This window comes from Ammospiza nelsoni, chromosome 9 (assembly GCF_027579445.1).
Source record: "Ammospiza nelsoni isolate bAmmNel1 chromosome 9, bAmmNel1.pri, whole genome shotgun sequence".
NCBI lineage: Eukaryota > Metazoa > Chordata > Aves > Passeriformes > Passerellidae > Ammospiza > Ammospiza nelsoni.
Genome location: NC_080641.1, coordinates 18,948,529 through 18,960,073, shown reverse-complemented (window position 1 = coordinate 18,960,073; position 11,545 = coordinate 18,948,529). Strand labels below are relative to the sequence as shown.

Genomic DNA, 11,545 nt, shown 5'->3' with positions numbered 1-11,545 from the left:
GGGGGGGTTATGTTTTCAGCTGAACTCTAAGAGAGTGGTGCTGTTCATCCTGAGCACCTTCGTGCTGATGTGCTCTGTGTCTCTGTGGGCACTCTGTGGCACTCTGTGGGTCTCACCCTCCTGCTCCTGCCTTGCTGCCCAACAGGAACATGACCTCCAGTGCCTGTGGCTCCTCCCAGCTCACCACATGGTTCTCTGCATGCAGGTTTGGGCTCATCCAGGGGTTCCTGGTGCTGAGGAGTGCTTGCTGTAGGAGGGGAGTGATGCCTGCCCAGCAGTGTCTGTGGCTGCAGCAGAGGTTCTTCACACCTTCACAAGAGGGGTTTTTGCTCCATTATCCTTCTGCAAATACCATGCCTGGTAGATATTACTGCGCCACCTAAAACATTCCTTACTTACATTATTCTGAAAAAATGCTGGTGCTAATCACCCACCAGCAGGCAGCAGTTCCCTCTGAGTTGAGAGGCATCAAACACCTGATGCAGCACTGCTCCCCTCCAGGAACTGCCCTTGGCCCATGGCACTGCTCTCTGTGCTGCCATGAACAGATGTAATTCTCTGATCACATCTCTCATTTGTGCATTGGTTTTGAGCTAATGATGTGTTTCTGTGTGCATACCTAGGGGAAAGAAAAAAAAGGTAATACTGGGACTCCTCCTTCATTTTGGACTGTATAGCTCAGACCTGCTGTGGAGGTACTGCACACAGCACTGCTGCTGTGCCTGGGTTTTTATGAAGTCATTGGAAAGATTTAATTAAAACTGTTTTCTAGATTTCATCTTCTGCAGGAATGGTCTTTTAAAGATTCTACCCGTGGGGTACTGTTTATCCAATTTAAGGTATTGAAATGCAGAATATTATTCTGGTGTATTTATTCTGTGGAAATCTAGACTTAATTTTTTTCCTAAACAGTTTGCCATTATGTGGAGGAGGCACAGTCCATGTTCTGCAACTGCTGTGAGAGGTGAGATTGAAATGAGTTTTATTTGTTGCTGCATTTTATCTAAAGCCTGCAGGTATCTTGGCCTCATTGTATCTAATACCATAAGTATTTATTGTTTTTCTATTAAAACATTTCCATAGATATCACTGTCACTTATATTGTTCTGTATTTAACTAAAAATATGTTTTCCTCCTTGAGATTTTCTCTAGTTCTGGTCACAGTACTTCTGCTCTGTTTGTCCCCACAAGCTATTCACTCAGTCTCTGATGCCTGCTGGCAGGGTTTGTTTAGGAATTGAATATTGTGATATGTTCACAATATATCACAATATTCAGTTGGGTGTTCCCACAAGTGCACCATGAAGGCATAGCTCTTGCACTGCCATTGCACCAGCACTCAGATTCCCCAAGTTTCTCAGCTGAAAATCCAATGTTTTGTTACCTGTGCTAGTGCTGTAATGAAAACACCCACTGCCCTCCTGGGCTGGAAATCCCATTTTCAGACTCAGTTGCCCACAGCTCTTTCCCCCACACATTATCCTGGTTTTGAAGCCTCCTCTGCTTCAGGGAATTTCTCACCACGTAGTCAATTGATGCTTCTTACTAAAAATTGAGCCACAGTAAATATCTGACATGATCAATTCTGTTCACCCACAAAATATGACTGGCCCTTTTCCTCAGATCCAAATCAATGCCTTCTCCTTTTAATTTGCTTTACTTTCTACCTCACACTTACTTATTTCTGCAGCCATATTCCTCAGTCATTCCCTAGCTCTAATCAGAGGAGTTGGTACCTCTCCTGTGCAGAATGCCTCCAAAGTCAGAAGTTTTTCTTTGGGTAAAATGCAGTCCTTATGTCTTTGCAGACCTTCTCCCATGCCGGAAGCTCTCCTCCCTCTCAGACACTTGTCCTGGTCCAGCTTGCTCCCATCTCCATGAGACTGTTCCTGCTCTTGCCTAGCCCCAGTCCTTGGTGGGGTCTGTCAGCCCTGCATCTTTCACCCTTCCAGGCAGGTGGACAGGTCCCAGGGGATGCAGCTGCAGGGCCATGACCAGCTCTGCCCACCCTGCTGGGGAATGACCAGAGAAACACCTGGTATGTATCTGGTTTTAAACTTGTATGCTTTTGATTTACATGCACAAAACCGTACCAGCTCCTACCACTACGGTATAATTTCCCTCTGTTAGTTTTCCTTTTCCTGCATGGTGCCAGTTCTCTATTGTTACTCATTTTATGTATCCTTTATCATATTTGTCAGTAAGTCTCCAGCAGACACAAAGCAGCAGGCTCTGTTTGCAGCAGTACAGCTACCAGAGCTTGGCAAAATAGCAGTGCAAAATCATTTGCATTAGAGCTAATAAAGACAGCTGGAATGGCCCCCAAAATATGTTCAATAAACCAATAAGAGTGACTGCTGTTTATACTCCTACTTTAGCAAAACTAACTGGTTTTCATTCAATGTTTATAGTACTGTAATTGTGTAGTGTAGTATTTTCCTGCAATTTAAAACTAATATAATGGTCAATGCCTGTCTTTAAATGCCGACAGTTTGCTAACAATTTCCGGTCTCATGCCTTGTGCATTTTATTTCCTCCATATGAGGGGAGGGTGAATGTCTCACCATGTGCTTTGCTGTAACTCCTGGTAAATGCTGTTTCTTTTATAGTGGCCATTATAGCTATCAGTTTGGGGAATAAAAGCATGTTGTGGTTTTTTTAACTCCAACTCCTGTATTCAAAATTATCCAGAAACCTTCGGAGGAGTAGAGAGATCATAATTTAGCAAAAGAAATATGTGAATTAACCAGTTAATGGCATTCTTTGAAATTCTAGATGCTAACATACTGCTGTAGCTTCCTTCTGCATTCCCCCTAGCAAGTTTAGCTTATCTATCCCATGGAAACGATTTATTTAAAATAGAAGTGTCAGACCTTGAGACAATATTATCCTACCAAATCTAAATGTCTTGGAAATACGTGCTTATTCTGAAACATGCACATATTGGCTTCCATAAAAGAACATGCCTTTTTTTTAGCTTGCTTGATGCATGCCAGCAGTTTTTTATAAAGAGGATAACAGATAGACATTCTTAATAATAATGACAAATAAATAGCATCCCTTTCTCACAATGCTTGACAATACAAGGATAATGTACAGGATTATATAGGCAAAAGTAAGAGGCAGAATTTTCCTTTACCCTCTGCCATACATGAAACAATAAATCAGTCCATACTAAGTTCATTTAGCCATATTTTACATCTTCTAGAACTGGAATTGTGTAGCCTACAAAACAATTTATATTTTATCTGTACCATCTAATTAATTAAATGGCCCCAGAGTACCAGACTCACAAATCTCGTTAATAGCTGAATACAGAAATAAAGACTGTTCAACCCTACTAGAATAATATTTGCATATCTCCACCTGCGATGGGTAATAAGTACCTGCCACAAATCAGAATTATGAATTTTGCACGCCTAACAAAACCGCAGGGGAAATTATACCTCAGACATTCCATAATAATTGCAGCTAAGCTGTTTAGTGCCATCCACTTATTCTGCCTGAAATGTTTAAAGCAGCAACAGTTGTAAATGAATTCAGGCACACATTCAAGAGAAAATGTTTTAAAAAGTTTTTCTGTCTTGCCATATGTAATTATCTTTATAGAAATGTTCATCTACAAGTTATAACATGCTCACATTTAAAATTGAAAATTAAAAAGTAAGCTACTCCAATTAAAGTACATTTTATAAGAGCATCCTTGTAAGTTTACTATGATTATACAGGAAACAGTTTGGGCCATGTTTATCCCATTGATCTCCCAGAATTGGTGATCTGTTCTATAAACAACTGCAGCAAGAGGTTTGATTTTTCAGTTCTTCTTTCCCCAATAACAAGTGATTCCTGGGGGAGGGTTAACAATTAAGGCTTGGACAGAAACATACTGCAATGTGAATAGTCTTTCATAGGCTGGGGAATTGGGACATTAAAGTAGGCAGAGTGAGTTTCCTCTGGTTTTATTTTCGTGACACAAGTGGCAACTTCATATGTAGTATCACTGGAGGAACAGTGAGATGCTGGTGGCCTCATCTTCTGGTTGAGAGGTAAAGGAATGATATTGCCTGACTTTATATAACAATAGGATTTGGAGAGAGCCCAAGAGTTCTTTAGAATTACAGGTTCTGCTCAGTCAACTGCATTAGGACAACTCTGGAAGCTGGTGCATGAACTGCTTGCTGTAGGAACAAAGGTTGGTCTGTGAGTGTGGTATGGACCAGCCACTGTGTGTGAATCTGCTGCTTGGGCACTGTGGGACAGCTCCCAATTATCAACAGATGCTAAGAGCACACAGTGCATGTTCCACCTCTTGGGAGAAGGCACAGAGACATGGGACAGCACCTGTCCCTGTGGGATCCCTGGTCCCAGCCTGCCCCTGCAGGAGCTGACAGGGGACACAGCTGTGCTACTGCAAACATGAGGCATTAGGCAGCAAACTGGTAGTGACAGCCCTGCTGCCTCTTGTGATATGTATGCATGAATTGTTATATTATAGACTTTAGAGAAGGCAACAGACCAATAAGAATAACTCCTCCTTCACTCTGGGTCCCACTGAACACTTGATGTTTTATGAAGAGCTAGGCTTCCCCTTTTTACAGCAGAGGTGAACAGAGCCAGAACTGCAATGTGAACTGTATTTGTGATCACTGAAATCAACTTATAATTTTAAAGCCAGTCTTCTGATTTTGGAGTATTTTCTCTTAGTAATGCATAGCACAAGCAAGCCTGCATATGTACATTTAGGCTGCAGGTGAGAGTACACTAGAGGGAAGTGAGAGGGGAACCCCATTTCCACCAGATGAGAAGGGCAGAGAGAGCCCAGAAGAAGGCATTTGGGAGGTGCAGATCAGGCTGTCCATGAGGAAACCATATCCTGGAAGGGGGCTAGCAGTTTGGGTAAGCATTCAAATGCATCCCTTTGTAGACAAGCAAACTCACATAAGGGTTAGGTTTATGTTATTTTAGCAGCAGTCACTGTGGCCTTACAACATGCAAATATAACCTCACTGTAATTCTTGCTGTCATTATAGAAGAGGAGCAGGAGAAGGCAGGAGAGGAGTGCTCCTGGAGAGGCAGCAGTGCCCTCTGCCAAGCCCTGCCAGTGACACACAGCCCCAAGGGAACAGGCCCTGGAGTACTGCAGCTCCTGAGCCTGGAAACTTCCACATCTGTATGCTGGAAGGGGAGCACTCATTTTGCCAGTGTTTTAGTAAAGGATTAAAAAATAATTAGAGTTTATATATGTTCAAAAGGAAGGGGCACGGTGGAGCAAGCCACAAGAAGATGATTAAGTCAGGTTGATTGGCTCTGCCTAGAATGACAGCAGTGAGTGTGAAGGTTTAGGAAAATAACTGATAGCCTATTACCATGATTAAATGCAGCTTAACACTTCTTTTTGTGTTTTAGAGGACCAACAGATGAGGTCCCTATGGATTTTTTTTCCTATTACGTAAAATGGCTACAGAAGCTGAACTATAATCCCTCGCTAGCTTACACATTAGCCCAGGGCAATAAAGATGTTTTTATTGCAGGCAAATTTCATGAAAAGTTGTTCAGTTTTATCTCTGAGTACTCTAATGTGCTGAAGGCATTTAAGTGTCCTGTTGGGACACTCTGTCCTGAAAAGCAGTTACTCTCAAAAGGACAGCAAGGTCATTGGAAAAGCTGTATTTTCTGCCAGGGGATCCTGCCCTTTCCCCTCAGTTGATCTGCCACTTTTTTGTCTTGGTTGTGAACAGAAGCCAAGCCAGACTGTCAGACTGCAATCCCTGCTTGCACTCTGATGGATGCAGATCCAGCACCAGACAGACATGCTTGAAAGGGAGGCCCTGGTCCTCTGGCTTGCTTCCTCCAGCTTTGCCAAGTCCTCCTTCCTCTCCTCCTGCCAGCAGTAAAGGATCCTGTGTCTCTGCAGCAAGGTTTCAAGTTTTCAGTTCACACCTGTTACCTGGGCTGTTCCCCAAAGCAGCAGGCTGGTTCCCTGCCATAAGTGGCCACTTCTCCTGTATTTTCCTAGAAGCGGTTAAAACCTGTAGCCCAATTCTCATCATCTTAACTTGATTTTTGACAGAACCCTTTTCTCTAACCTTGGCAAATGCAGCAGTAGTTCAACCACGCCTTCCCCAACAGCTCTTACTGTCCAGGCTGCCTCCCTCTGCCTGTCCCTCCTGGCTCATTCCCTTGATTTCACAGATAACATAACCCACTTGTCATCTTTCCCCCATCACTTGGTATCAGACTGCAACTGTCTCTTGGCTCTCACTGTCATTACAGGATGGTTACATTTTCATCAAGACCTTCATGCCTTTTCCTCTTATTCCTGCACTTTCTCTCCCTTCAGCTGGCAGTGGCACATCATAATTACCCATAATCCTGGCTTCTAGCTGTGATTCAGTGCTGCACGTTTGTTTCTGTGGTTTCTCTGTCTGGAGGACTGTTGGCAGTTCAGGGATCCCCTCTCCCTCTTGGGTGTTCCCCACTCCCCCACAGAGCCTCCATCTTTCTTTTGGATTTTCTTGTCCAGTTCCATTCTTATAGAAGCTCAGATACATGCAAAAGGTGTGAGGGTGTCCCCTCTCTAGAGCCAAAGACTTTATAATTGCTAGCAGCTAACAGCATCAGGAAGTGCTAATTTACTGCTACATCCATGCAGCAGTGTATGGTCTTAGCAGCAGTGCTGCTTGGGCTGAGTCCCCTTCCAGTTGTATTCATATCAGCTGGCCTCTATCTGGAAGGCAGATGAGGAGCTGGCATTAGTGGTTTCTTTCCATAAACTATTATGCAGAGAATAATCTCTGATTGATGAGGTCATGCCCCACTACCTTACAAAGAAACACATGTGTCTTTCCTAGGTTTAAACATAAGGCCATACTTGGCAATCAGTCAGCAGTTTCTCATTGATTGTGACTGGCAGGGATTTTTATTATGCTTATTTTTGATTTTGTTTCCTTCATTTATCTAAATCTAGGAAATATTTCTATTTAATCTTTCAATCTATAAAAAGTACAGATTTCATCTTATAAGATGCTTTAAGTATGTATAACAAAATGATGGTTTTCCCTTTACCTTGCACATTCCATTCATATTGTAATTTTTTGTTCGAGCTTAAGCAGTCCGTGTTTCATTAAAAAACCCCACACTATTCATATTTCTTTCATCCCTTATAAGATGTTAAAAGCAATGTTGCTTTGATGAAATTTGGCAGGTAAGAGGATCTAGTTGAATCATCTCAAACCCCTGGAGTTTTGGGCCTCCAGCTATTATAGTAGAGCAGCTATGAGTATTCAGAAATTGGTCCTTTGTTTGCACTGCATTTCCAAGCCATCTGTAGTGCACAAAAGCCACAGCTCTCTTTATAGTTCAGAATGAATATTTAAAAGTTCAGTTTTAGGTTTTATTTGTAGCACTTCACATCTTCCTATCCCATCCGTCTTGTGTCGCAGAACAGTGTCATTCTACTGTACTAGGCAATGGCAGTACTTGGTCTTAGAACCACAGGTAAATGGTGGCTCCTTTCCATTTGATATCAGAGTGTGTAGTATTTGCGATCAGGATCTACACTGAGCACATATGTGTTTATTTATTCCCATGCACTCAATTTTTATTTGATTATTAACAAGCAGCTGCAAATATCAGGTCATCCAGTCTGAAACTTTCCTGCATGTGCCTATAGAGTGGCAGAAAAACCAAGCAAGTGCATGAGTGCTGCTGGCCCCGGATGGTGCAGTCTGGCACCATGGCCAGCACCCACCCAGACTGGGGGAGCTGTCCTTGGACCCGTGTGCTGAACCTCCAGTTCTCCAGTGAGGCTGGGGAGTGACCGGTGCCCTTGGGAAATGGGAAGGCACGAGGATACCTCACAGTGAGAGGGAACTTGTGTCATCTGGTGTGGAGGAAGCTCTAGGGAGAGGGCTTGGAGCTGCTCACTTCAGATGGTGTCAGCATATGCATTTGTATATTTTCATATATATGTTCTCGTTGTAGTAATTCACCCTGTTAGAAGTCCATACTTTTAGAGTATTATCATCTAGTTGTATCAGGTTCAGTATTTAGTATCTAAACCTTAGCTACCTCTGACAACAATGTGCCATTTTTTTCTCTTCTATGTTTAACTAGATACCTGAAGTCACCTCTTTTGAGTCAGAGGTATGAAAAGAAAAGCAACCTATCTTACAGGAAAAAAAAATGAGATTCATCTGCCTCCCATTAAGTCATTCTTCAGTTTTGTTAAATTGATCATCCCTTGTTTTTATTTTGTGCCCTGTCCTGGGGATGGATGGCACATCCTGGTACGATGTTTGTTAGACTCTTGAGGTGCAAATGAATCATTGCCCTCAATGAAGTTCTTACTTTAATTTTTTTTCTAATATAGAAGTATATAGATTTATACATGTTTATATATGTATATCACCATCCCTTTCTAGAAAAAGGAGTGAAATATGTATGTTAACACATATCACTATGGAAAACTTTTCTATCTCAACAGGACCCTAAATATAGCAGACACATTGCAATTCACCATGAAAATTCACCTAAGAGTTATGTTGTCTTCATATGAAATAGAATTAAAGTGAATGAATGAAGACTGCAGTACCCTGAACTGAGGTCCTGGGATTAACTAAAGAGCAAGAGCTTGTAAAGCCAACAGTTGAGGTTCTTCAGTGTATATTATATATTGCCATCTCATCAGATAAACTTAAAAGGGTAAGAAGTATTCATGTTATTGTACTGTCATTATTTAATAAAATTAAAAATAATTGTTTTAGGACAAGCAATTCTGAAATATTTGATAGTAATTGAAAGTAGGCTGCATTCCCATGAAGATAAGGGTTGTTTTTGCAGTGGTGGGCCTTTTTCTAATGAAAGCCAGCTTCATCTTCTGGCTTTGCATTTCGTTACATGTTCCTGGTTTTTTTTGCTTAGGCTTTAAAGTAATGAACTTCTCTTTTCCACAGATCTCTGTCATCTTCTCCTAGTGCTCCCTGGAGAATAGATGGTCAAAAAGTGAACTGCTTTTCTGGTTGCATATCACATCCAATTCTTGAGTCTATGCACTGCCTACACAACCATTGCTGTTGCTTCAAACAAGCAGTCCTAAGTAAGTATGAGAATTTCACTTCAAATGTGTTTTGGTTATTTATTATTTGGGGAACTTTTGTCTGTTATCACTTCATGAGAGACTGAAAAACATAGACAAGTGAAATTGTATAATGCTCCCAAAGAACTTTTTACTGTGAGCAGCTCATCTCCCTTGGCTGCATGAGTGTCATGGGGATGAGCAGATGATGCCTGCTTAGAACTTCTTGTGGCTGGGAAAGAACTGTGCTAGAGGTAAGGAAGGCATGATAAAGGCATTTATTATACAGTGTCTATTGTGTCTGTCTATTGCACAAGAGCTCTGCCTTACTCTGCTTTTTTGTGGAAATGGGAAATAAGCTTTAATATTCAGATTGCAAAATATAAGCTATAAAGAATCTAAAGGAAAGGTGAAAAAAAAGAAAAATGTAGCTGTTTCATTTACTTTGGGAAATGAGTGGGGCAAAAGCAAGAATCTATGGGGGATGGGAATGAAAGCTCTTCTGGCTGGATAGCCTGAGTTAGTTTGTTAAGGACAAAACTTGCAGTGTTGTTTGTTAACATGAGCTGGCCACTGTTAGCTTGACATCAGGTTTTTGCAAAACTCTTCAAGGAAGGGCTTTCACTTCCCCAAAAGAAAGAAAAAGTGTCACTCTTTTCCTCATAATAAAAGTAGAAAACATAATGGAGCCTCAGACCATGTCTTGTGAAGGAAACACACTTAAACCCAAACATAACAAAAAAGTCTTTCTCTGGGGAGCTCTGTACCCTTTAGTCTCCAGCTGACCTGCCTCGCCCCATTGGAAAGGCCTGAGCTCCCCAGTGAGCAGTCAGGACTCTGGAAGCATCTGGCAGCCTTTGCTCTGACTAATACTTAAAAGTCTCTAGTGCTGCCTATAGTCTCTGGAAATTTTTTTTTCATTTATTCTTTTATGAAACCTTTGTTCCTTCCACAGAGTTGTGTGGCTGATCTATTGTGAATCTTTGTTCTATATGGTGTTTTTAATCCTTTTCCTTAGTGTGTGTAAAAAGCTGCAAATTTTCTGTGCCTTGCCTGTCTTTATCCTCAGCAGAGAGGTTCCTTCCACAGCAGTAAGTCAGCGGAGTGGAACGACTGCTCTGCCTGGCTGCTGCCTGCCCATTTGTGCAGGTTGTCCAGACCTGTTCAGCTTTTTCTGCTCTGTAGTGCATTTAAATATCAAGGTGGGGTGGGTTCTAGTCCAGGATTTCTTAAAATGAGGACCTGGACTTAGGTACCACAGTGGATTCAGAAATACTGAAGCTTTGACTGCTCTCAAAAGAGTTTCTTCATTGTTTAAATTTTGCAAGAGATTGTTTTTTAGGCATCTCAAGCATTAATTTTAGGAACCTGGTTTTAGGAACCCAGATTTTTGGCTTTGGCCCTGATTTTGTGTAGGTACATGGTTTAGTCTGTCTGAGCAGAAAGGTGCTGGAATGGGTTTCTGCCCTCCAAGCATACACGTGCTCCCCTCTCCAGCCTCACACCAGGAGCACGCAGACAATGGCAGTGTTTCTCACCGAGTTCATGCGGTCTGATGGCACAATCCAACTGCTTCAGTGTAAATCAAAAAGATTTTGAAAATGTGCAGGTGCCAAATGCTGACAGAACCAACAATTAAAAATACAGGATCTATAAGATCCTAAGAGAACATCTAACCTGCATTTTTCAATTAATTCTAGCTGGTTTTTTTCCTCCTCTTCAAAAAGCAGGACCTGTGGCTGCTGTTTGCCTGGCCTGAGAAAGCCAGCACACGTCTCCAAGGGCTTTCTGAAATGTCGTTGTATAATTTTTCTTTTGACATGGGCTAGGGTAGCCTAGGGACCCGTTTCTTTGGGATAGCTAATTCTGAAATATTCAGCAAAGTTTTTCATTGTCAACTATTTTGCCTTCAATGTCATTCAGTATCAAGGAGTGTGACCAGTTGGGATGAGAGGAGAAAGACAGTTCTCTTTAAATTCTGAACCCTAAGAGGCAGCTGCTTTTCCTGGCCAGTTGTCAGCACCATGGTGCTTTGAGGATGAGGAGGGCTATGCAGAATGAGGCAGAACATATTTTTGCTGTCCCAGCAGCCTGGACTTTCTCCCACAGAGGAAGGAGTGTCCCTACGCCCAGCTTGAGGAATCTGCTCCGGTGGAAGAGGACAGGCAGGAGTGTGGGTCCAGCTGGGCCACAGCTACAGAGTAAGATTGAGCGTAAATGCTCTTTTGTCAGCACTTTGTCAGGCTGGGACTTGCTCACTCTGAGTGTGCAATTGCACTTCCACACTTGGTGTGGTCTGTGCTAAAGGCTGGAAGAGGAAAAGCTGAAATAGAGAGACCAATGGCAAGGATGAAAGTCCTCACTCCAGAGTATTGGTGTATTTGGTTTTTTTACCCACTGTAATTTGTGAATGGTCAGGTCAGAAGAGCCTTTCTGTGCAGCATGGCTGGAGCAACAGCCTGAGTCCTA

General features: G+C 42.2%; 1 protein-coding gene across 1 annotated transcript in view; it reads left to right on the top strand.

The window, feature by feature from the left end:
- The first annotated feature begins 8,995 nt into the window (after positions 1-8,995).
- The window catches only part of PTBP2 (polypyrimidine tract binding protein 2), a 202,983-nt gene continuing 200,433 nt past the window's right edge, over positions 8,996-11,545 (top strand). The window contains exon 1 of the mRNA XM_059478048.1: positions 8,996-9,097. The gene's annotated coding sequence lies outside the window, so the exon portion shown is untranslated. The remainder of the gene's footprint in view (positions 9,098-11,545) is intronic.